Genomic DNA, 23,582 nt, shown 5'->3' with positions numbered 1-23,582 from the left:
CAAAAGGAACAAAAATGCATGCAGGATAAACTCTCTAGTAAGTGAGTTATAGAGATGCAGCAGACAGAGCCGGAGCGGCAGGAAACTCCTCCTGGGGTTTCCCCCCTCAAGCTGCAGCTTGTTTGAAGAGCTCAAGGGCCAAACCACCTGCTTTGACTGTCCTTTGAGACATGCTGTCTTACAGTGAGTGAGAAATGCAGGTGTTGTTCTGTTTCACCCTCAAATGGATTCACATTTCCTCCAGAAACCTTGAAAAGAAGCCCAGGTGCAATACAAGAGAAGCTGTCCTGACAATAAAGAGCAAAGAAGCATCCAAAGCTGCCTGTAAAATTATCTGGAAAGAGACAGAAATGATTGGAGATGAGAATTAATTGTGGAAAAACAGAGTTAATATTAGGTTAATGGAAATTGATCTTGAGTTATGCTACTTGACATTGTAATTTGCAAGAATTACTGTACTTAGCTATATGTCCAAATTGAACACTCCCCGGCAAGTATCTGTTTGGAGAAGAACACTCTCTAGTTTAATTTAGCAGAGCTTGTCCATACTTGTTGTGTGTACTTTAACGGAGCCAGGGCTTGCTGGGTGCAGTGCCAGGGCCTTTTGATCAACAGGGATGCTGAAGTCATCTGCCACCCTATTCGGGCTTCCCTGTTCCCTCTGAGCTTAGCTGCAATCCTCACAGTAGCCAAGGAAAGGGGGATGAAAGATGAATTTTCCCAGCAACAGCATATCAGTCCCTGTTGTAATACAAAGTATTTTGAGGTGGGTTTGTCGTGAATTTGCAATCAAGAGCTGTTGGCTTTACAAAATACCTGTTCTGGTTGGAAATTAAATTTACTAGAACAGCTTGATTTGCTAGATTGGCTTAGCCGCCTGCATTTTTGGCCACTTCTTGGGGTGGGGCTTTGGGGGTGGTCGGTGCCAGAACTTCAGCCTTTAGCACTACATCACTGGTGTACATGACTTGATTTCTGAAAGGTGAACATGTGAACAAACTCCACAGGGACAAAAAAACAAAAACAAAACAAAACAGTTTTTAATGGTGATATTAACATATCTTTTCCTTCACACATAAACTTGGTGCTGTAGTTACTGTATCCTCCTGATAAATGTGCTTGGATGAATCACATACACTGACTCCCTACCCAAGGTTGGCTTTGAGTCTGAGGAGGGCATCAGCAAAATGTGCACTATGGACCCCTTCTATTGTTGGGCAACAGCTGATGGGGTTACATGCAGCAGAATCACTCTAACCAGAGTTAGACAGATCACTCTAACAGACAACTGGGAGCTGTCACTGGAATTTCCCATAATGCAACAGAGCAATGCTTGAGGCATTGCAGGATGTTAAAATGGCAGCTACCAGTCTCAGCTGTCCAGCACTAAAAAGAATCCTAGAAAATGTTCTTTTGAGGGGGAAGTGCTGGTTGCAGGCCCTCCCTTGGCCTTTCAGGGAGTCTACCTTCTAACCTGTATGGTCCCCTGCTCCTCTTTCTCACCATTACTACCACTTGCTTGCCGAACAGGTTCCAAACCAATGAATAAACAGGCAGTAAACAAACACTGCTCCCTTTTCTCATCCTCGTTGGTGTCTGGGCCAAAGCAAGAGGCAAGTGTACAAGCAGGTTTCAGTAGTGAAGAAGAAGAGCAAATCCAAGGGGCTCTCATCATTAGGCTTTGTCAGAACTGTGGGCCCTCACCAGATGTCCAACCATGCTTACCTTGGTACCAGCCCTGAAGGAGGTTCAAATGCCTTCCTCAAGAGCATCTGTAAATATCAACAAATGCAGAATAAAATTAGACAATTTGTGGAAGATAAAGCTATTAATGGCACCTAGTCCAGAGGGCTACATGCTACTTCTAGAATCAGAGGCAGGATGCCTCTAAATAGCAGTCGGGTAGAGAATGGGTAGAATATCAAACCAAAGAAGCCTTTGCTCAGATTCAGTAGTCTCATGTTCTTAGGTGGTTCCTGGAGCTTTTCAGTACTTGAGGAATTAGGAAACATATAGCAATCCATCCATCCATCCTAGTCAGGGTTCCACGCTATTGTTTCCTTAACTGTAAATCAGTATGATGTTAAGTTTGCCTTATTTGTTACAGTATGTCCATGCCAATTAATTTTGTGCCCTTTAACATTTCTTATTTTCCTTGTCTATAAAAATATGTATTTTCTTAGTGATAAATTTGCTCCCATTCTTCCCCTTTCTCCAAATGGTTGCTTTATCTTTCCACTGCCATCATTTCTATTCCTCTCTGTCTCTGTCTGCCTCTGCCAGATATCCATTTTTTCTCCACTGTCCCTGCCCTTATGTTCCCCCAAGGGCTCTTAGCAGGAAATGCGAGACAGCAGGCAGCTCCCAAATGTCCAACCGGGCATCAACAGTCTCAACAGTCGGCTCACTTGGTGCTGTTAAAATGCACAGCTTGTGCACTTGCCATTGATGAGAAGACAGAGTCAGGATTCTGGAGAAGTCTGTGCATGACTTTATGTTTTTCATGAGATGATTCCCATCCCAAAACACAGACTTGATTGTGGAGGAACTAATTCCGAGAATTTCTGACCTTGGGCAAGAAAGGACTCTTTTACCCTTCAAGGCAGTTTGTTTTAAGATTCTACCAGAATTGCATTTCAAAATAATAGGAGTGATACATATGTGGAAGCCTTTTCCTCAGGCAGAATATGCAGAAAAGCCAAAATACTGAAGTGGGCATGACTAAAAAGATAGCATAATTTCTGTTTTATAGCCAACCTCCAATCCCATTCCTTTGCATTGCCTTTCCTGACCAATTATTTAGTTATAGATTGAATATGCCAGTTACTGGAACAACAAAGTAGAGGAGTGGGGGGATGTAGCAAGAGGAATGTCTATTAGCTGGAAAAGATAAAGCAGTAACAAGATGCATAAAGGCCATATCAAGAATCTGGTAATTAGTTTATACCCAACTAATAGAATGCAGAAATTTAAGCTGGATACAAGAATTGCTTTAAATGCAATTCTATGGAAACTGAGTAGCTTCTTGTCACATTTCCCACTGTTATTGTTATTACTATAATTCATACAGCATTTTGCTTAAGTGTTCGAGGCACTTACAACACCCTGCAAAGTGGGTCATATTATCCCCGTATTATAGATGGGATGTGGGGAGAGTAAAGCAGAGAGACAACAGTTTACAGAAGGATACCTAATGGTTGTGGTGAGATTCGAATTGGGTTATTTTTAGCTACAGTGCTACACCAGATTTTAGTTCACTTGAAAGCACTATATATTTAATAATTTATTAATAAATTCTACACCACTATATGAACTTAACCCATAGAATTCCAAAAAATTTGGATAGTTGGATTTGAATCTATGTAGTTAGGCATGTCTAATCCAGCCCTAACTCTGAGTTCAAGAGAACTGGGCTGGTGGAAACATGAAGTTGTCATTCACGTTGACCAAATGCACATTGCTGCCAGAAATGGCATTGTCCCTAGGATGAGGGCTTCCTGCTGCACTGTTCAGACAGCAATTCTTGCAGATAGTTTCCCACTCTCCACATCCCTCGTGGTATCACCTGAAGGAGGATGCTTCATTGGGGACATTCTGGTGAAAGGGAATGAAAGTGATATTCGTGGTGTTGCCTATATTATAGCTGGAGTGTTAGATACTGAGATCTAGAATTTAGAGCTAGTTTCATGGGTAGGCATGCTTGGGTACCTTCCTCGCACTTGCAGTCCAACAGAGGCTCACTGAAAGAAACCCCTTGGAGTCTTCTTACCTTGGCAATCTGTTTGTTCACCCTGACTCTCACTCTGGCGGAGACAACAGTAGTGGTGGTGGTGAGGACAAAGACGAAGAGAAGCAGATGCCACGGCCTGTTTACTCAGTGGTTTTCTGCCTGTCAAACAAACATGCAAGTGGTAGAAATCTTGGGAAAGAGGCGGGGGAACAGTACTGGCTGGTTATAATGGTAAGAAGGTAACTTGCCAAAGGCTGTCAAAACCAGGTACTGACACTGCTAGGATTCAAATCTCTGCTCAGAGATGATACACACTGAGAACTATTGGGCAAATCACAATCTTTAAGCCTAAATTTTCAAGGTAGTACTATTGGGATACCCTTCATGGATCACTGCCTTGTTTTGGCGAAGGGGCTTGTGTAGCTTGTGAAGAAGGGGACAGCAGAGGATGAGGTGACTAGATGGAGTCACTGAAGCAGTCGGTGTGCGCTTAGGTGGACTCCGGGCAATGGTGGAGGGCAGGAAGGCCTGGAGTTGGCCATGGGGTCACAATGGGTTGGATGTGACCTATATATGTTACATATGTGTAAAAAGATGTATTGCTTTCAATATATTTATGAATATGCTACAAGAAAGATCCAAATGAGCCAATGGTTAAAAAAAACACATTCTCTTGTAAATATTAGTGTTTCAGCACAAAATTTATCTATATTATAATCTCCTTCCAGTAGCAGCCAACAGTTGAATGTTTTGTATTACCAAAACATATAGGTTAATAAAAATTAGGTGCATTACACCTCCAATAGTAAGTCAAGATATACTGCTCTAGATTTAAATAGAGTATGTAGAATGCTCACCAGATGCATAAGAACTTTGACAACCTTCATAAACAACTAGCTTCATAAACAACTACTAATATGAAGTGTTTATGTGAAATAAGTGTTGTGCACACATGCATATACAAACATAACTTTTTTTAAAAACTGTTGTAGGAATTCCAGAGTATTGCCTAAGTGAGATGGATCTGATAAACCTTGCACCATAATGCGAATACTTATCAGGTTTATTTATCTTTGCCTCTCCTTGCTTCAGTTGCTATGCAAATCACATCTAATGCCTAGCATGTGATGCACCAAAGCTGAAAATGAGGGATGCTTCCCTGAGTGGTCTTACCCTCCACTATCAGCAAGGGAATGTATTTTGGATCTATTTTGCCCTTTGTTCTTTGCCATATTGAAGGGCTGCTTGTAGGGGTTGTGAAGAACACCAGGTCCCAGGAATACTGCCTTGACATCTCTTTCTACCTGATCCTTACTTGTATTTAGAGGTTAGGGTTAGGATTAGGGATAAATGCAAACTAAGGGATAAATACAAATAAATGCTCCTGGCCAACCTATGGTTGTGTGATACACATTGGTTGCATTTCCAACCTGACTGCTTCTTTTAAATATAACAAAAAGTTAGGGCTGGGCAGGAAACCTTAGCCAGAGAGATACTGGCAATTTTAGAATTTAATTGCAAACATGCTCTGGATCACATCCTTAGTCATACAAGACAGGTTCTGAACTTAATTTCAGTCCCAGACCTGTCAGAAACTGCTAGTTCATCTCTAGTCCCAGGACCTACACAAATTATCATTTTTATTTCAAGAGCTAGCAAGCCTGTTTGAGGTTACCTGAAGCATTCATTGCCTCTCTGTTCCACCAAGCAGCACAGTAACTGCAGAAAAGTAGATCTACTTTGGTATTTTCATAAAATGCTCTGCTTTAAGCAGGTAGCAGCTGAATCATAACTCCATAAATGGTTGTTTCCCATCAAGTTGGCCACAGGGATATTGTCCCTTGGGCTTTTAGGTGTATGTTTTCCATTCATTCTATGGCTGATAGTAGATGATGAGCAAGGGGTAGTGCATGAGCATCCTTAGCTTTCTTCACCTGTTGTTTTGGCAGCTGCATTTTTAGCCATTCCTGAAAGCAGGAAGGCAGGCCAACTACTGAGCCTAGCATTTTGATCAGTGCTTAAGGTACAGTGTACGAGTAAGCTTACTTCTACTTACCTGACAGGGATCACACCTGGATGAGAAGCACCTGTTTCCTTTCACCATGTGTTACGGTCCCTGCCCTTGAATGAGGAAGAGAAGTTTTGAAGCAAACTGCTGCCCTCCCCAAGCCAAGACACAATATTTTCTCTTAAAGAAAGCAAGAATGCTTATAGTCTGTCCTGAAAAATGACCATTTTAAAATCTTTCTCGGAATAGCACAGTGATTAGGAATTCTGTGCTCTACCTGCCCAGCAAACACCTCTGGGAAAATGACTGTGGGAGTTAATGTGCTCTTAGTTAATGTGCTCGACTCGCTCAGCATGACTCACTGCAGACAATATGCAACTACTCACAAAGGGAATGAACAGTAAATACTAGCCCTGGATTTTTTTTCATAAAAAGTCTTGTCAGTTGTTTCCTGATTTGTATCCTTTATCCTCCTTCCTCTTGTGCTGTATAAGCTTCTCAAAGCTAATGCCCATAACACCACCCCCCACTGGTAGCAGCAGGCTGTTTTGACGCTGTAGGGTTTGCACTGCTAAGATTTTCAATGATGGCCATTATTCTGAAAAGCTGTGCATTAACCTAGTGGCACAGGGTTGCTCAAACACCTTCCCTCTGGTTTTACTTTTCTCTGGGGAGCAGCAATGCTATTACAGCAAAAGCTTCTTCCTTGGTGGTAGCAGCCAGGCTGATCTGGGGAGAGGTGGGAAAAACTCTGAGACGTGAAACCTAAACAGCCACGGTGTCTGCTTGACCAAATGATATTGTTTTGAAGAATATTAGTGTTTGCCCACACTTACTAATAGAATTTTGATTTGATGCAAATATAAGTTTGCCTTGAGCTGGTTGCTGTATGTTGTCTTGTAACTTAACACAATAAGGCCCCAGAGGTATGCACAAGCAGGTTACTTCCTATAGTCATGTCTTCTTGGTTCAAGACCTCATTGCAACCACTAGTTCAAACCCAGAAGGAACAAACAAATCATAATTTTGTGCTGCTACCGAAGCATTTAGACTAAATTTCTCAGTAAAGCCAATGGGACTGTTAATATTTCTTAAACGTAAGGACATCACCTTTCATCTATTATATATTTCTGAATAGTGTAAAGTTCAAGTTTAAAGTTTAAAATTCTGAATTATGCTATGAATTGTACATAAAAGCACCAAGGAGCATACAAATCCTGTTACACTTTATTAAATATCATATTACATGAAAACAGTTAACACCTGACAAACCATTACATCTTTCATAATACAGACACATTACACATTGAAAACAATGTAACATTTATTTAACCATACTGCTTACTAAGCGACATTCTAAAGTGTGTGGCTATATGTATGTATACATACTTAATATTAACATTGTTTGAGTACCAAACCCCTGTTAAAAAGAGCACCTTTTTGTGCCTCATATAAAGAACCCCAGTAAGGGAAGATTTTGTGTAGCACTGTAGAAGTGCAGGTTTTTGGGGAGCGGGATTGGGGAATTTCTTAGTGCATCATTTCAATTTTTGCTTTTAAGAATATTGCAAGGCAACAGCATATAGAATTACCTCCACATCTTTATGCCAAGAGAGAAGGCCATGGTTATTGTCAACAATGGAACACAATTTTATTTATACGGTGTCCATATTCAGTGCCATTCCATACAGTCTAAACGCAATTAATTATATCAGATTATAAAACCACACGTAGGCTGGTATCTGCACATCAAGATCTATTTCCCCTCATGGATGAGAGGGGTAACGCTTGTTCTAAATTAAGCCAGGATGAATAGGAAATGCCTGTGCAAAGTCCATCTACACATTAGAAGGAAGACTTGAACCCCAAGTCTCTCCAGCCATGATGCATTAACATTCCCTGTGGTGGTATACCGACTGATTCATAAAATAACAAATAGAATCAGAAGATACTATGTAGTCGAGTAACAGCAATATTATTATGTGGCTCAGCTGTTCTGTATGTTTGGTAGGGTTGCTCTGAATGAGACAATCATTGAAGCAAAGTGCTACCATCTCCTGGTTTAACTTAAGGAAACTTATGGTAATATTGATTACCACCCTATTTCTCATATGATGCAATCCAACTTTCACTTCAAACTGACAACTCTCCCTCTCCTTACAATTGCAGAATCTCCTATCTTCATAGGTAAGTCCATTGAAATAAGCAGTGGTGTGTTTAAGGGACTTGTAAGGAACAGGAAGGCTGTCTCACTACTATTACCAACCATACAGACCTAATCCATATGTTATCAAACAGCATTGTTGCTGCTTCTTTTCCACTGACTATCTCATTGATGGTTCTTTGACTGCTCTGGTGGCATTTGAAGCAAAGAATAATGTGGACTGGTTGGATTACACAGGCAGTAGTTATGCCTATTCACGTGGGACTAACAAGATTCCATGTGACTATCCCTTCAAATTTAACTGGAAAGGCACGGGAACCATGTTGCTTCAGTAATATAAGAATTAGGCCACAATCATTGATGTATACACAGAAAACTATGGATATACATGGTGTCCTTTTAAGTACCTAGGAGGGGGACAAGAATTGTACCAAATCTTGACTCTTGCTGTAATACTGAAAAGCTCAGATGAGCTTCAGGCATTACATAATATGGGGAATACAGGAAGTGCAAGTGACATGGCTACTTGGTTTTTAGGGCTTTATTGTGTCCAAAGTTCAACATCCCCATTTCCTGCTGCAGTCAAGTGCATAAAGTTCAGATGCAAAGAGACCTTGCACAGCTAATGATGGAGGTAGTTGCAAAATGTAAACTCCCATGTTATGTAGTGTTCAAACCCATCCTGAATTGCATTTACATCTTCAGAACTGAGTTCTGGGAATTAATGATTTTGTATGAGTGACTCTTAAAGGAATAATTAAAAGGTAAAATAGCTATGCAGGAAGCTCTGAAAACTTTACCCTACCTTGAAATTCAACAACAGAATCAGAAACAGGATGTTGGAAAATATTTTGGGCTATAATCTATGTAGGTTTGGCTTGTGCTCTAAAAAGTACTGGATTTCTTAATCACTACTTACTAAGTTAGTTGTGGACTTTAGTTAATAGTGCACTGGATTTTTCTTCCTATCAGCCTAATGATGTGGATCCAGCATAACATTAGGCTATTTTTTCATAAAATTGCAGCTTTTAACTTGCATTCCAGCATAATTATTTTTTCCCTAATAACAAGAAAACAAGCACTATAAAAGTCAAGCTCATTTGGCTTGAATTTAGTTGAAATCTCTTTCCCTTAAAGAAAACCCAACTTTAACTTCTTTAAGGCCCACCAGTAATTTCCTTTTCATGTATGCTTTTGGAATGATTTCTATGGCAGGATCCAAGTGAACAATGACACTGGAATTGAAATCTACATGGATTCATCTGAGTTCTGTGGGAAGGATCTGAGACAAATGTAACCTTTTTATCACAGATTCTTCTTGGGAAATTTGTGTGGATGCAGATATTTAGTTTTATGCATGCCATACTTCATGAGAAATCATTCCAAAACCCTTTGCCATCTGGTGAGCTGGGTTGCATCCCTCTTATTTCTTCACCCTGTACAGGAAACTACCTTGACTGTGCCTACCACTTTGGGTGGAACAATGTTCATTGTATGTGAGTAGGTGCAACAGGACTCCATGCTTCCAGAAACAAGGGGCTCAAGGAGTGCTACTGTTTTCTACTTCAGTCTGTGCTGAATAGGGAGGATGCCTTCCCAATATATTGACCTTTGAGCTAAACAGCTGGAACCCTCATTTGGGTTGTTGTGTGGAAGAAGATGGAAATGAGGATATGCTAAGGCAGGGGTTTTCCTGACCTCAAGTCTATTCTCCTTTCCCTAAAGCAAGACTCCTGGATTAAAAACATATTGTCTGGAATGATATGTTTGCAGTGGGAACAGACTCTAAGACTGAAAGATGATAACTGGGGGAATATTAGTCAATGTGTTCAATGGGACCAATGGCTATTTTAAAAAAGAAGTGCTGAAAGCATGCAAGCACACACACACACTAAAAAAACCTACGCAAAAACCCTGAATGTCTGATTTATTGTAGATACTAAGGTGCTAGGCATTTAGCTCAAGGAAGGGAGCACATCAGTGGAGTCACTCTCTACCTCAAACCATCATCCACTTCAGGCAGGGCATAATTACTTCGATCCCTCCTTATGCTGCCAAAGTAAGAGATTTACAGGATCTACCCTCATTTTCTTAATTGAAACCTTTGTTACATTTTCAAAGATTCTTCACACTTTTGCAAGCACTGATACTTGTTTTACAAAGAGACCCTCATCTTGAAACAGCCAACTGAATATATCACCTAATTTGTCAAATAAAATTTCTTATAAAATTTGAGTATGAAACTCATAGCAAATCATAGTTAAGGCATTTGTGTTCTGTTCAAATTTTTCCATCAGATTTTGTGATTATCTGTTTTAACAGATATACAAATGAATTTCAAGATATTTAAGCAAAGTAGATATTTACTACCCTAAGAAGTACTTAGGTAGTAAAACTGTCCTGGCCACAATAGAGATACATGCTTAACTACCAGGAAAATTATCACAGCAGAACAAGAATTACCATTGTTTTCTTATGCTAAAAGTAAGTATTTTGAAAGATCAAGTACTGTCAAATCTATTATTAAGCCATCAGTTTAAGAAAGAAAATGCAGAATGGGTCCTTTATCCTTTCTCTAACAAGCTTTAGATGCTGTAGTCAAGGTGTTACAAAAATAGGTGTTTTTTGGGTAGCTGATGTAATAGGGAGACAATATAGCTTTCTGTGTTGAATAAAATGACTGAGAAATCCCCACTCTAAGGACATTCATTTATTGGTTTTCTGGTATTTCCCATCTCCTAGAACTGAACAGCTATCAATCATATTAGGGATGATATGAGGCAAGCTAAAGCAGCCACAGTCCTTAAGATTCACATGAGTTCCATCTTCCCTTCTACCACAAAAGGAGGAGAACTAAAGACCCTCCAATTAATTCATAGTTGTGCCTATCTTTAAAAATTTGAACAATTATTGGGGAAAATCCTCTTTGAAGTAGTATTATTCAATGATAACAGAGTATCTTAGAAAAATAACTGGAAAGATGCTTTGGTTTGGAAGAGCAAATATTTGGAATTTGGATGAGTATTCAAAACTAGGGTTTTTTTTAAATGGCTCATTCAGCAACTAGAGTTTCTATACCATAGTGCTTATCCTAATGTAAACTCATTTCTCCATCATCTCTATTTTCCTTCTTAGAAAATATTTTTTAACTAAACTATATGAAAAAGTAGAAATGGAACCACAAAAACAGGAAAAGTCCCTTTTTCTAAAAAGGGGGTAGTATATTTGAATTTATCAATAATATCATATGTATATATATATATATATGTATATATATGCAGATCTGTTTTGAAATCTGCCAAATTACGCAACATAGGCAAAGTACCCAAATTCAGCGTTTTAACTTAAATTATTGCCATGGTTAAAGAGTGGAACATGATATTCCCTAACAGTAAGAAATGAACACAGTTGTAAGATACTGTGCCATAACCAACTTGCAAACTTTAGTAAAGCTTAAGAGATGTTTTTATGACAAACTGAAAAATTCGTGGAACTTCTCATTTGTTTATACGCCAGTTGTTTAATGTCATGATTGGCTTTTATCTACAGACATTACTGAGGAAGTGTATGGACACGAAATGTATTGTCTTAATGTATTAAAGACACTGATGGTGAAAGCATAAAAATCTTCACAAGAGTGGTGCGCTGCAGTAGAAAAACCAAATAAAACCAAACATAAAATGCCAAGAAGAAAGAACATGCTGCATATCAGTAAGAAAAAAAAGCCCCTTAGTTTTCACAGAGGTTTCTGAAGTCACAAAGTATCAAAACACGTGCAAGGTTTTAAATAAACTGAGAGGGATATGGGAACAAGATCTTGCCAGCATCATTTTTCCTGTTACAGAAATCCACCTCTGAGAAAAGAAACAGGACCATGGTATCTTCATAGTTTTGGAGCTCTCATTAGGTTTTGTTTCTCTCCTCTAGTCTTGTGATCTTAATTCCTGTAAGGAAACAGCAATAAAAATTATGAAAAACATTTCATAATATAGAGTACCAAAGGTAGTAAAACTATGCCATTCCTACTTTCTATTTCTATCCCAACCAAAGTAGGATCCAAATCCAACACACTTTAGCTACCAAGTTTTATCAAGAGCATGCTTCAGATTTACATCATTTCTTACAACCCCCAGAGTCAAGTCCATTTCTAATATCTCTTGTGGGGAGTATATTGTTTGAGCAATGCTCTAGAAATGACCTAGAGGGTAAACATAAAGATTGCCCTCTCCTGGCCAAACATTTTGCTTTTGAGACTAGACACTAGATTTAGAAAGAGCTATGACAACTGTATTCACATTTGTAAAAAAATTACTGTGCTTTAAGAAGTGTGATCAAAGCAGTTTTCTCTCCCTTAATTCCTGCAGAGAAATCTCATAGTTTCAAACATGCAATTACTGATGTTGGTGAGGAGAATCAACAGAACTAGCTGGGGGCTGATCACCAAAATATTCCACTATTTTGCACTGCCAAAAGAATTAGAAATTCCCAATGGAAAGGCCAATTTAACACATAAGAAGCAAATTCTAGAGTTTTATTCAATGCCAAGTAACAAATATGCAACATCATTTCACAGACATCCTAAATAATAGAGGATGATTTTCAGCATCTCTGCACTCTTGCTTCTCAAATTTCGTTCTTGTACACCCCTCAAATATCTTAGAAGAATGTTTAATTTCTTTTCCTGATTGGACAGATTCAACATTTTTCTTGGATACTTCACAGATTGCGATATGGCCTCCAGTTATATCTTCCATATGGAAACAACCTCTAAAAAATTCAGTAGTTGCTGATTCTGATTTCCCTAGAAAAATGTTTTAAGATATCCTAAAAAGTCCTTTTGACATTTAAACTGATTGCCTTAAAAATGAACTTTTAATTTTAAGTTTATTATGATAACCATTCTTCTTTTTAAAATGTGTATACAATGTTATTTACTAAGAAAATGAACAAAGTAACAACAGAAGAAAATTAAAATGTTTAAAATGTTTAAACATTAAAATTAAATGTTAAAGTACATTTAACTATTAGTTAGATCAGGGTCCTCACCTTTTTCAGTAGGGGGGCCAGTTGAAAGGTGCTGGTGGTGGGTGTGGGCCACCAAAGTGGTGCTGGTGGGGGGAGGGGGGCTGGTGAGGGGGCGGGGTGCGCACACGGCGAGGTGGGGGGGACGCAGGTGGCGAGGCAGCAGCTTGCTCACAAGGAGATCATTTTCTCTGCGCGAGTTCAAAATGATCTCCCTGTGAGCAAGCCGCGCGTGCGCAGCAAGTGCAAAACCTCTGGGGCGGGCCGGTTAGATGGGCATGAGAGGCTGGATCCAGCCCGCAGACTCATGAGTTAGATGGATAATGCCCTTTCTAAAAGCCAGAGAGTGAGGACCAATCATAGTTCCTGATGAAGTACATTTCACAGTTTGGGGAGAAAGCAGAAGAAAACAGAAATGCTGAGGAGTATGAATGCAAATGTTTGTAGGTTTGATTTCGCAGAACATCTTGACTGCAATAAGGATGTTCAGAATGCAGCTGAAAGGCTGAAAAACCAACATAATCATCTTTTTATCCTCTATACAAATCCTATGCCATATGACGCCTCTTTTCTCTTAACCAAGGAAAGCTATTTTTGATTTTATCACAAACAAATAAGCCGCAACAACTGCAAAATATTGTTGCTGCTGGTTTGAGGAGAACAGAGAAAAAAAAATCAATAGCAATCCTAGTGCAAGGCATGCAGTGGTAAGGAAGGGGTCTTTATTTCCTGAATATTAGTCCCCAACTTAAAAAAAAAAAGATTTAGGTGCCACTATTGGACATGACTCCTAAGATGGAGATCTCTTGGCCATGAAGCCAGAGATATGGGATGGGGAAGGCCTTCCAGTGTTCTTAGCGTGCTGAATACCTCCAGGGGTCAATGCACTTTGCAGTGCAGCTGGCTAGAAATACTGCTCCATCTTCCAATCACACTTTTTTTAAAGAAAAGGGATAATGAAAAGGATGCCACATTTCCCTTTATATAACACTCCTTTCCTGATTTAATTAGGCATAAATACCATACCCTCTAATGTACTGGGCAACTGTTTCCTTGCTCACATTTTACTGAAGTTATCTTTGGTGAAACAGCTGTTTAAAGAAATTCTGTTACTGACAAAAACATGCATTTAGTGAACAACTTTTTGCACCTCTACCGCTATACATGTTAATGAACTGGATCACCAATACCCATAATGCAATGCCATTCTGACCCAGATGCCCTATGAACCAGATTTCCTTTTTTTTAATTCAATTTTCTTAAAACCAACTGTCAGCATCATGTGATAGAAGAGATGAAAAATGAAAATGAGCAGTCCTGCTGTGCAGGTGAGTGACCTGTGGGAGACAGCTCTGCCTGGTAGGATTTTTACACGTACCATCAGACACAGACCAATTGATTAGATCATCTTATTCTCGCCACCAACCAGGCTCAAGAGACTAATTAGAGAGAGTACTGCCTGCGCAGGCACCCCATTGACACCTAATTTGCTCAGCCAAAGCCTTTGGGGAGAATGTATTATCTCTGCAGCTGCACTTCATGCATTTCTGATTTGAGTCAGAAGCAAGAAACACTTCATCACGCTTCTGAGCAAACTGAATGTAAGAAACTTTAAGTGCTAAATACGAGCAGACGCAAATTAAACCTGGCCAGCCTCGAATAAATCTGGCTTCCCCTCCTCTTTCCTTTTATGCTTATGCACATGAATTATATCTATATTCTTTTATTAGTACACTTGTGTACATATATACTTATATACACAGATTGCAAATAACTACAAACATGTAACCTTCCTGCCTCATAAAGCACTTGATTACATACAGTTTCATGTTTCTAATTTTAAAGGTAAATGCTCTTTTGCACAATAAAACAAGGAGTGTTAGCTTAACTCTGCAATTTTTCCTCAGGCCAGGATCATTGCAGGCAGCTCCCTATTAGCTACATTTTTATTCATAGCTACAGTAATGTTAGCAGCAAAGTTGAGTTAATGGTCATATTACTGATAGTTATACCCATTCTAGCCTGACTGTAGCTATAAGGATTCTGTTCCTGTGCTAAATCATGCAAGCCAATTTAGTGCCATTGTTTATTAGAAATTAACAGGAAGCTACTAAGGACATAATTCAATTGGCATTCCATTTTATACAAGCACAAGTTTAATTTTTTCCAATTCTTCACATTGCAAAAATAAACTAGAGTCAATTTGTTACGTCCTATTTTGTTTAAGGAAATTGAGGAAAAGTGACAAAAACTGAATATTAAGAATTTGCAAATGGATCCTAATTGAACCAAATATTTGAAAACAATTCTTTTTAAAGTATTTATTTAGTAGATGTATGGATGAAGAAAAATTGGGCTATCTTGCCTTTCCAGTTAAGTTAGATACAGTGCACTGTGGCAAGCTTAATTCCAAGGGAACTGACTAGATGAAGCAGAAATGGGAGAAAATTATTTCTATGTAACACCGGGAGGCCTATTACGAAGGGCCAGCCATGCTATCAGCTCCACTGCTTTAGCTGTTTTAACCTGTTGACTAGAAACTCCAACACAAAATAATCCAGCTAAGTATTGTCTACACTAGCTGTGACTCTTCAAGACTTCAAAGAGGGCTTTCCCAGCTTCAAGTGGAGATGATGGGAATTGAACCAAGGAGTGTCTTCATGCAAAGCATGTGCTCTGACACTAAACGAAGATCTTTCCTGTATGAAAGCTCAGTGCATCTATTATTTCCCAGGGACTAATAAAAAATTAGCTGTGTGGTATAGTTCTCCCAATTTTTCTTTAAGGTTGCCACTTGCAAAATATCCTTCAAGTTATCTTCAATGCTTGCTGACCACATTTCCAGCATTCAACTTGCATTTCACAAGTCACTTGTGATTCACATTGCTTGTCTCCATATAATATTTGGGGCAAAGGAAATTTGGCTGGTGCAGTATTTCTCACCCTTCTGTAATGTGCTGCAACCAGCACAGTCTCTTTTTATACACTACTATTAAAGGGTGAATTATGGAAAACATTTAATAATAGCATTTTGATAGTACTAGCTTTTGTATTACTAATAATCTACTATGCTATACTATGAAACAACTAGTATTTGTTTTTTAAATATATGACTTTGCTCATGAGTATTATCCAAGTCCCCATCACATCAGTTTGCTTCGAAATAAGCCCCACTGAAACGAGTGGGACTTGCTTTCAAGTAAATATGTTTCAGACAGGAGTTTATGTGTGCGTGCCTGGAATCAGGGTGTGTTTCATTCTCAGACATGAAAAGGTATAATAGATTCCTTCCTGGTCATTTTTCATGTGAAGCCTTATTCAAATGGTAATTAAAAAGGCTTTGTGGATCATGTGTTTCACTAAGATTTAAGAAAAGAAATACAGGGAGAGGAAAAGAAACTATAGCTTTCCTCAGGGAACTTCAGATCTTTCAGTGAAAAAGAGGACATTTAATTTGGGAATTACATAGCAGATCTATTTGAAAAAAAAAATCACAAAAATTACAGAAAAAATCTAGTTTAAGAGAAAACCTAAATCCATCCTAAAATAAAATAATTGCTTCATTTTATTCCACTGCCAAAAGATTGAGATACCAGCATATAGTTGAAAATGAAAATCCTAGATCAGACGGGGACCTATGTCATGTCTCAATAATAAATTATTTTCTACTTTAATCCTAAACATACAACATTTTCAAAGATCCATGTTTATTTTACCTGTAACTCTACCTAGGTGAACTGCTCCTATCAGAACTTGCAGTACTAAGATAAATTAACCATAATTATTTACTTATCACTACACTTGGTTCAATAATTGCAATAGGAACAAGTGTAGGGCATTACTACAATGTAACTTCAAAACGAAGTCATTCCATCCAAAAATGTCATTACTACTTTTCTTGATCATGTCTTCATGATCAGTTCCAATGCTTGTCACAGAGCAGAATGGCAGTCTTAAAAAAAATAAAAATAAATAATAACTGTGTGTCACTTACCATGAACTTCACTACATAACGAAGGGAAGGGAAGGAAGCTGTTTGGCTGCTTAGTTGGTGGACATGGACAAGAGAACCTGAAGTGCTCTTGTTTGTTCCTGCCGAATCGCATTCTGACCAATTCTATAGCTCTAAGGAGGAGGAAGATATGGCTCAAGTGTGGGGCAAAAGTGGGAAGTGGGACACAAATGGACACACAAATTCTGGCCACAACTTTCTTATGTTTCTGGCTGCCTGTTGAGCCTTTGTGTGTTGACCTGAAAAGCAGAAAGCCTTGAATTTTAATTTGGCCTTCATCGCAGTTGACTTTAGAAAGGGCCACAGCTTTATTATTTTCACTACTGTCTGAAAGTACACTGTAGGCTATAGTTTTAAAAATTCTACAAGCACATGAAAATGCATTTTTGTTCAGGAAAGGGCTTAGTACACTACAGAGAAGGCAGTCATATCTATTTAACAAGGCAATAGCATTAATTTCTTTACCAAGCCACTAATTTAGTTCTAGCTTCTAATACATAAATGGGAGATTTGGAGATCTGGGACCCTAAAAGGCATGTTGTTTACTGCATTAAGTCTTGGCTAAACATTTTGCCAACAATAAATGAGGTTTGTGAACTTTTATTTTTGGCTTTTCTTTTTGACAGGTCATGGGTGCTCTTATAGACAAGAACATTTTACCTCTTAGTTTTTAACAAGGAAAGACCTGAGAAAGCCATTTTAGCTATCATTTAGCCCAGACTGTGTCTCATTTAATGAAAAAAAAATCATACTGACTTTTTACTGGATAATAACCAACCCAATCACACAAATAGAACTTCATATTTGAAACCCCCCTCCAATTTTGCAGCTGTTTAGCAATCTTAATATAAGATTATGACACCGCTACTTTTAACAGTTATTAACGGCTGTCAGCTTTCACTGCGGATGCACTGTTGACCCTTATACAAGCACATTCCACTATGCTGGGAGCCTCTAAGAGGAAACTTGCTGAGCTCCTCTCAGCCAGTGAGGAGCAATGAGTATCACTTCTGTTAACACTTTTTTCTGATCTTTTGGAACATGTGTGGCAATATATGAAAAAGGCAGACGCACATACAGGAGACTCGCTCATTCACATCCCTGGCCACTGATGTTCTAATGCATTAGTTTCTTCATCTGCCAGGCATGAAATGCTGGATTGGAAATGTGGTAGCTGAGTGTTTCTTTCACTGATGTGAAAGACTGGGGATTGAGCTGCAACTTGGGGATCAGGCTGCAACAAAATTCACTTGGGGACTGAGCTGCAACTCTGACTTCTGAATGGATGTGCAGGAGCCAATCCGCTATCAGGTTTGCTACTCCTGGCTGATTTTCCACTCTGAAAAAGTGTAGAAGAATTTTTATCCAGAACAACATCTGTTTTGCCATGTCATTTAACAATGATGACCAAGATCTGCCTTGTTTATATGTGATCAGGTCATAGTATTATCTATCCTGGTCAATGGGATCAATTACTTAGGAAGATCATGGACTCCCCCATACTAGAGGCATTCAAGATGCAACTAGAAAGCCAACTCTTTAATTTGGAGTTCTGCATTGGTCAGGGGTTTGGAACCTATTGCTTTATTTGCCCCAACTCTACTATGATTCTATGGCTGTTGACTTGACTTCATCAAACTCTGAAATGTTCCAGGGAGGCAACGGATGTTCTTTAATCTACTTCCTTCCAACTATGTTCTTTCTGTCACCTTGTAACCAAGTTTGGCCCCCATCTGAAGAAACTGGCATTTATCATGATGGTTTACTTCTCTGGTATCACCATGGTCTGTCCTTACTTGCTTCTCATTGGCTCCAGCCACAAGCAGAATTCTTTCTTGAGTTTGCTTGAAATTGTCATTCTGATGTGCACTTGAATGTCCATCTGTTCCTGAAAGGAAGAAGGAAGTACTGGAGGGAGTGTGTATTGACAGACATCTAGGGAACTAGGTCCTGGCAGAGCTCCTATAAGCTGGGCTAGGCACATCATACCCACCTTTTTTGTTCCCAAAAGAAAGGAGACTAGATTGTGACATCTTTTCTTTGTGAGAGATACTGCCATGTTCAGCATCACTCCCAGACAGATTACTTGCTGGGATGGAGTCAGATATCTCTTCTCCTAGCTGACCGTGAATTCAAGTTCCTGTAGAAGCAATGTTTTAAGGTTGTCTGAATGTCCTGCTATCACTTGTTCACTAAGGGTGACTGAAGATATCATCCAGGTTTAGCTGTAGACATATTGCTTTTATTCAAAGATGTGCTACCTGTGCCACAGGGAGCTTTCCAAACATTCTTAGTTCCAAGGTCAGTCCAAATAGAAGTGCCTGATATTAATAGTGGTTATTGTTGGAATTTTGGGTGGGCTTGTCTGTAATATGAAGATATACTTCCAATTGGTCAATGGGTGCAAGAACCTCTGCTTCTGAAACCACCTTCATGGTGATTTGAGAGTCTCCATCTTGAAGTGTTTCTGGGTCATTTGTCTACCATTGAGATCTAAAATGGGCCTGGGGTGTCTTTTTTATTTTTGAGGGAAAAAAGGATAAACCCTGCACCAGAAGTCTTGGTTCAGAATATGTACAATGGTCCTGATCAACAAGAAGTCATCTGTTGCTTTTATAAAAATCTGATCTTTAATTGGCTCCCACAATCAAGGAGATGGTGCAACCTTGTCCTTAGGCAGAACAACAAATTTCAGTGTGTGTCCCTTGCTAATTGTCTCCCTCACCCAGAGCTCCATGGTGGTCCATTTTCACACTTGGGTGAAGTGCTGGAGGTTGCCCCAATCCTGAAGGCAAGTTGGGGCTATTACCAATGAGAGAAACCTGAGTGATTTCTTTTGAAAAAAGTTTCAGCAGGGCATTTCCATCTAGGCTTGCTCCCTATTCTGTATAACAAGCCCTACGAGAATATTTGATGGTCTGAAAAAAGTATATTTGTCACATCATTTTTCTGAGTGGTAGGAATGGTTTCTGCCCCTCCCTTTGTTCTCAACCAGGTTGGCCCCTTCAGAAATAGGGATGGTACAGGCAGAATTGATACCCTGTGTCTGCTTTGCAGATGTGCAGCAAGATTTTTCTTCTTGCAAGAGTATGTGTTGCTATTGCACTGGCATTAAGTTATAGTGCATCTAACACCAATCCTAGTCCACCAGGAGGCCAATTTTCTTGAAGCTATCCTTTAATGCCTTAGGAGTGAAATCTGTATCTTCTAGGACTTCTGCACACATGAAGACATCTTTGGAGAAGGAGCTGGTGGTAGATACCCTGAAAATTAAAGCTTTGGCCCACTGGACTCAGGTGTTAATGCATAAGAATAAAGCCAAATTTTCCCTTGCCTTCTACCTCCTCCACAGTGGAGAAGCTGGGTGAAAGGACAGTGGTCTCAGAGAACACAGATGGAGAAACTTTAAACCCTTTATAGAACATGAAGATAAAAAATAAGCTTTCACAGGCTTTGTGGTCCTTTTTTACACTTATGCTTAGATAGGTCCCTGGAATGTCTTCCTCTTTGCTCCTCTTGCTCTTCTTTTTGCTAGTAGGAAGGAAAGAGGCTCTGGATCACCCCTGGGCTTGGCTGATTTGCTGGACAGCTAGGTCTTGGACTGTGGAGGTGAATTGAGTCGTAGCATTTTCTCCTGACAGACTGGAGCAGGGGTAAGATTAGTACTCATCTTTCTGAATATTTGGGGTACTTCTCTATTTGGCACTGAACAACTGGAAGCTTGGGAAAGCCTTGCTGCATCCACAAGGCTTCCAGAAGCTTACAGGTTGTTGCAGGCTTCCTCTCTTTCTTACCATGTAGCACTGGGGAAGAAGAGATGTTATGGCTCCTCTGTCTGTCCCTGAAGGAGAGTCAGCAGAGATTAAAAAATGCCTCACGCTGGTACAGTGAACCGGACAAATATACCGAAGGGCACCCTGTGATACCTCTGGACAAAGTGTTGCCTGATCTGGCCACCACCTTTTCCTCCAAGGGTGAAGAAATGCTGGAGCCAGAGGGAGAATTAGAATACTCACTACATTTATTGTTGTCTTAGGAAAGGTAAGCTGGTAAGGACCGCGGGGGTGCACTATAAGAAAAAGCAACTTGAGCTGTGTTCTTAGAGCAGCTCCAAGTTCAGTCCAACCTCTAAACTCAGTAAAAATATCCAGACTGATAGGGCAGGACAGCTCTACTTCCTGAATAAGCAACTTCTTGGCTTTGTCTAACTGGCCAGAATGAGACACCATCCCAAGGTTAAGAAATGCCCTTCATGAGGTTCTGAGAAAGGGGTTTTATAATTTTTTTTTGTTTTCAATTGAACTTTGAAGTTTGATTAAATTTGCTTAAGCATCAACTTCAAGACATTTATATTATGAACCCTAATTGTATACGAGTAGTATCAAGCCACTAAATTTTGAAAAAGAAAATACCTAGACAGTTAAATATAGAATAAGCTACATTCAATGTAGAAATGAGTTCTTGTATTTTATATCAAATGTTTTCTGTGAGCTTCATGTTTTTAGAAATATGATCTAACATATATCAAACAATATAGCAATGGAAAAAGCCTATTTAAGGGTACTGGAATGTCAGTTCATCTGCTGAGTAAATCCCAAAGCCTCTATATGTAAAGTATCTACAACAATGGATTAAATATATCAAATGTAAACATTCAAACAAGAGAGGTAGATTAAAAGGCTACATGAAGAGTCAGCTGGGGGAAAATACGGAACCATGCTGCTAGAATGACATCCAGCAGTTATTTCTGTGACAGACAATGGCAATCAAGTTCATTCCAAGATAGAACAAAACTGGACTTTTCCAAAATACACAATGTGGATTAAAAAAACTTCTTTGAAATCATATGCTTTAAGGGTAAAAGTTATATTCTAGAAATAGTTTTGTAAATATATTGTGCTGCTAATCATGTCAGAAGGCTCTAAAAGTACATGTTTGTAGCAGAAGATTTAATCCCATTATTCCAGCAATAAGACCTCTGTATAGTTATCTAAACTGATGGAATTATCTTCTCACCTATTACCCCCCCACCAAAAAAATTAAAATTAAAAAAAACACAGACAGAAAATGGAATCTATTGTATTGGGCCAATTATATTAATCATGCTTAAGTTCATTTGAAATCTGACAAATTGGACATGAAAAAATTTAGTCCCATTGATCTCATTGGGACTGAAATGTAACCAGTTTAGCTTAGATTCAGTCCACAGTACTGTAAAGTGGTACTGTGTCACTGTCATATTTCACCATGGTATCAATTTAAAGACATTGCTTGGGTCATTAACTACTTCTCCTAATTAGACTCAAGCATTTAAAACAAGACTCAAACACACACTTGCAAATACTCTACCCCTATCCCCAAAAGCTCCAAATGACAAGCAGCCTGTGAAGTTTTCTGAAAAAAGCAGAAGGCAACATATTTACAACTAAGGCTCAGTCCAAATAAGAAGAAGTCTAATCTTTCAACTATCTCTTAAATTAATCACCAAATAATTCTATTATTCCCATTTGACTTTTACTAAGCAGTTTAAAGCCATTCTTCATTTGGAAGATACCCATCTGTGAAGGAAGAAACAAGTGATCACAGCATTGCTAATTCCATTGTATTTAACTTCTGAGAAAAACAATCCATGCTTTTCTGAACAGAAACATTTATCTAGATAAAAGAAATCAAGTAGTTGTCTTGCTCAACAGAGGTAAAGCAAGTGAGCAACAGACTACTAACATCAACAGAAATGTGGAAGGGATATCAAATTAATACTGTGACAACTTTGCAAAAGAAAGTAGAAACTCAGCACAAATATCATTAGCAATGTTTAAGTCTGGAATAGACACTATGAGAGAGGATGAATCTGACCCAAGAGCAACTTTATTTGAACTCAAAGCTAAAGCAATATTGTTAGATAGGGTTATATTTTATTTTTCCCTATATAGGTATTGGCTTAAAAAGTTCTAATATTTGCATTAAAAATAAAGTGCTCCACAATTGCTGGAAAGTTCTAATCTACATACACGTATAATGTCAGAAGCCTATATAGGCAGCACCCAACACACTTAAATAAGATGAACAATTTTCAGATCGGTACATTCAGCGTGCATTACGTTTATTAGAGCTTTCTCTTAAGAGTCCTTTAAAGTTTTTGTTACTTCCATCAAGTACTTTTTTGCATAGCCTACACAGCATATTGCATAATGTCTTCTGCAGCATACATACAGTTAGGTTTCTCAAATATTTTTAAAGTAGTTATCTATGCTCAGGTTTGAGTATTTACCTAAAGATCTTTACTTGAGGACAGAAATGTTAAGTCTGTGAGATTTCCTCTATACATGGCAGGCAGCTGTCAGAACCAGTGTGAAGGGTCAAAGGTCAGCACAGCTGCTCTGTTAAATCTAAGGGTTCCATCAACATTTCAGAATTCCTGCTGGGTGGGAGCTGGGACAGCACAGATTAGAGTACACTGGAGTGTGTACAGAAGGTCACTTTGTGTCTGTCAAAGTGATATCAAACTGCCAAGCTGTATAATACATTTAACCATGGTCTGCATTCAAAGAAGAAAAAAAGAAGCTGGGCATGTGGGCAGCACACAACAGTTTTACATGGTATTTCATACTGCCCTCAAACAGAAGGATTTCATAATTGTGAAGAT

At 38.9% G+C, this 23,582-nt stretch overlaps 1 protein-coding gene across 2 annotated transcripts in view; it reads right to left on the bottom strand.

Moving 5' to 3' along the window:
• Window positions 1–6,953: 6,953 nt before the first annotated feature.
• CDK14 (cyclin dependent kinase 14) overlaps window positions 6,954–23,582 on the bottom strand; it is a 248,669-nt gene continuing 232,040 nt past the window's right edge. The window contains exons 15-16 of one of the 2 annotated variants that reach the window (XR_006414193.1): window positions 18,733–18,824; window positions 6,954–11,846 (exon numbers count right to left, since the gene is read on the bottom strand). The gene's annotated coding sequence lies outside the window, so the exon portion shown is untranslated. The remainder of the gene's footprint in view (window positions 11,847–18,732; window positions 18,825–23,582) is intronic. The other variant, XM_044424804.1, reaches the window with a different exon arrangement.

The sequence above is a fragment of the Varanus komodoensis genome, unplaced genomic scaffold, assembly GCF_004798865.1.
Source record: "Varanus komodoensis strain SLA01 unplaced genomic scaffold, ASM479886v1 scaffold15, whole genome shotgun sequence".
NCBI classification, from domain to species: Eukaryota; Metazoa; Chordata; class Lepidosauria; order Squamata; family Varanidae; genus Varanus; species Varanus komodoensis.
The sequence above is the reverse complement of the archived record's forward strand: the minus strand, read 5'-3'. Positions and strand labels throughout refer to the sequence as shown.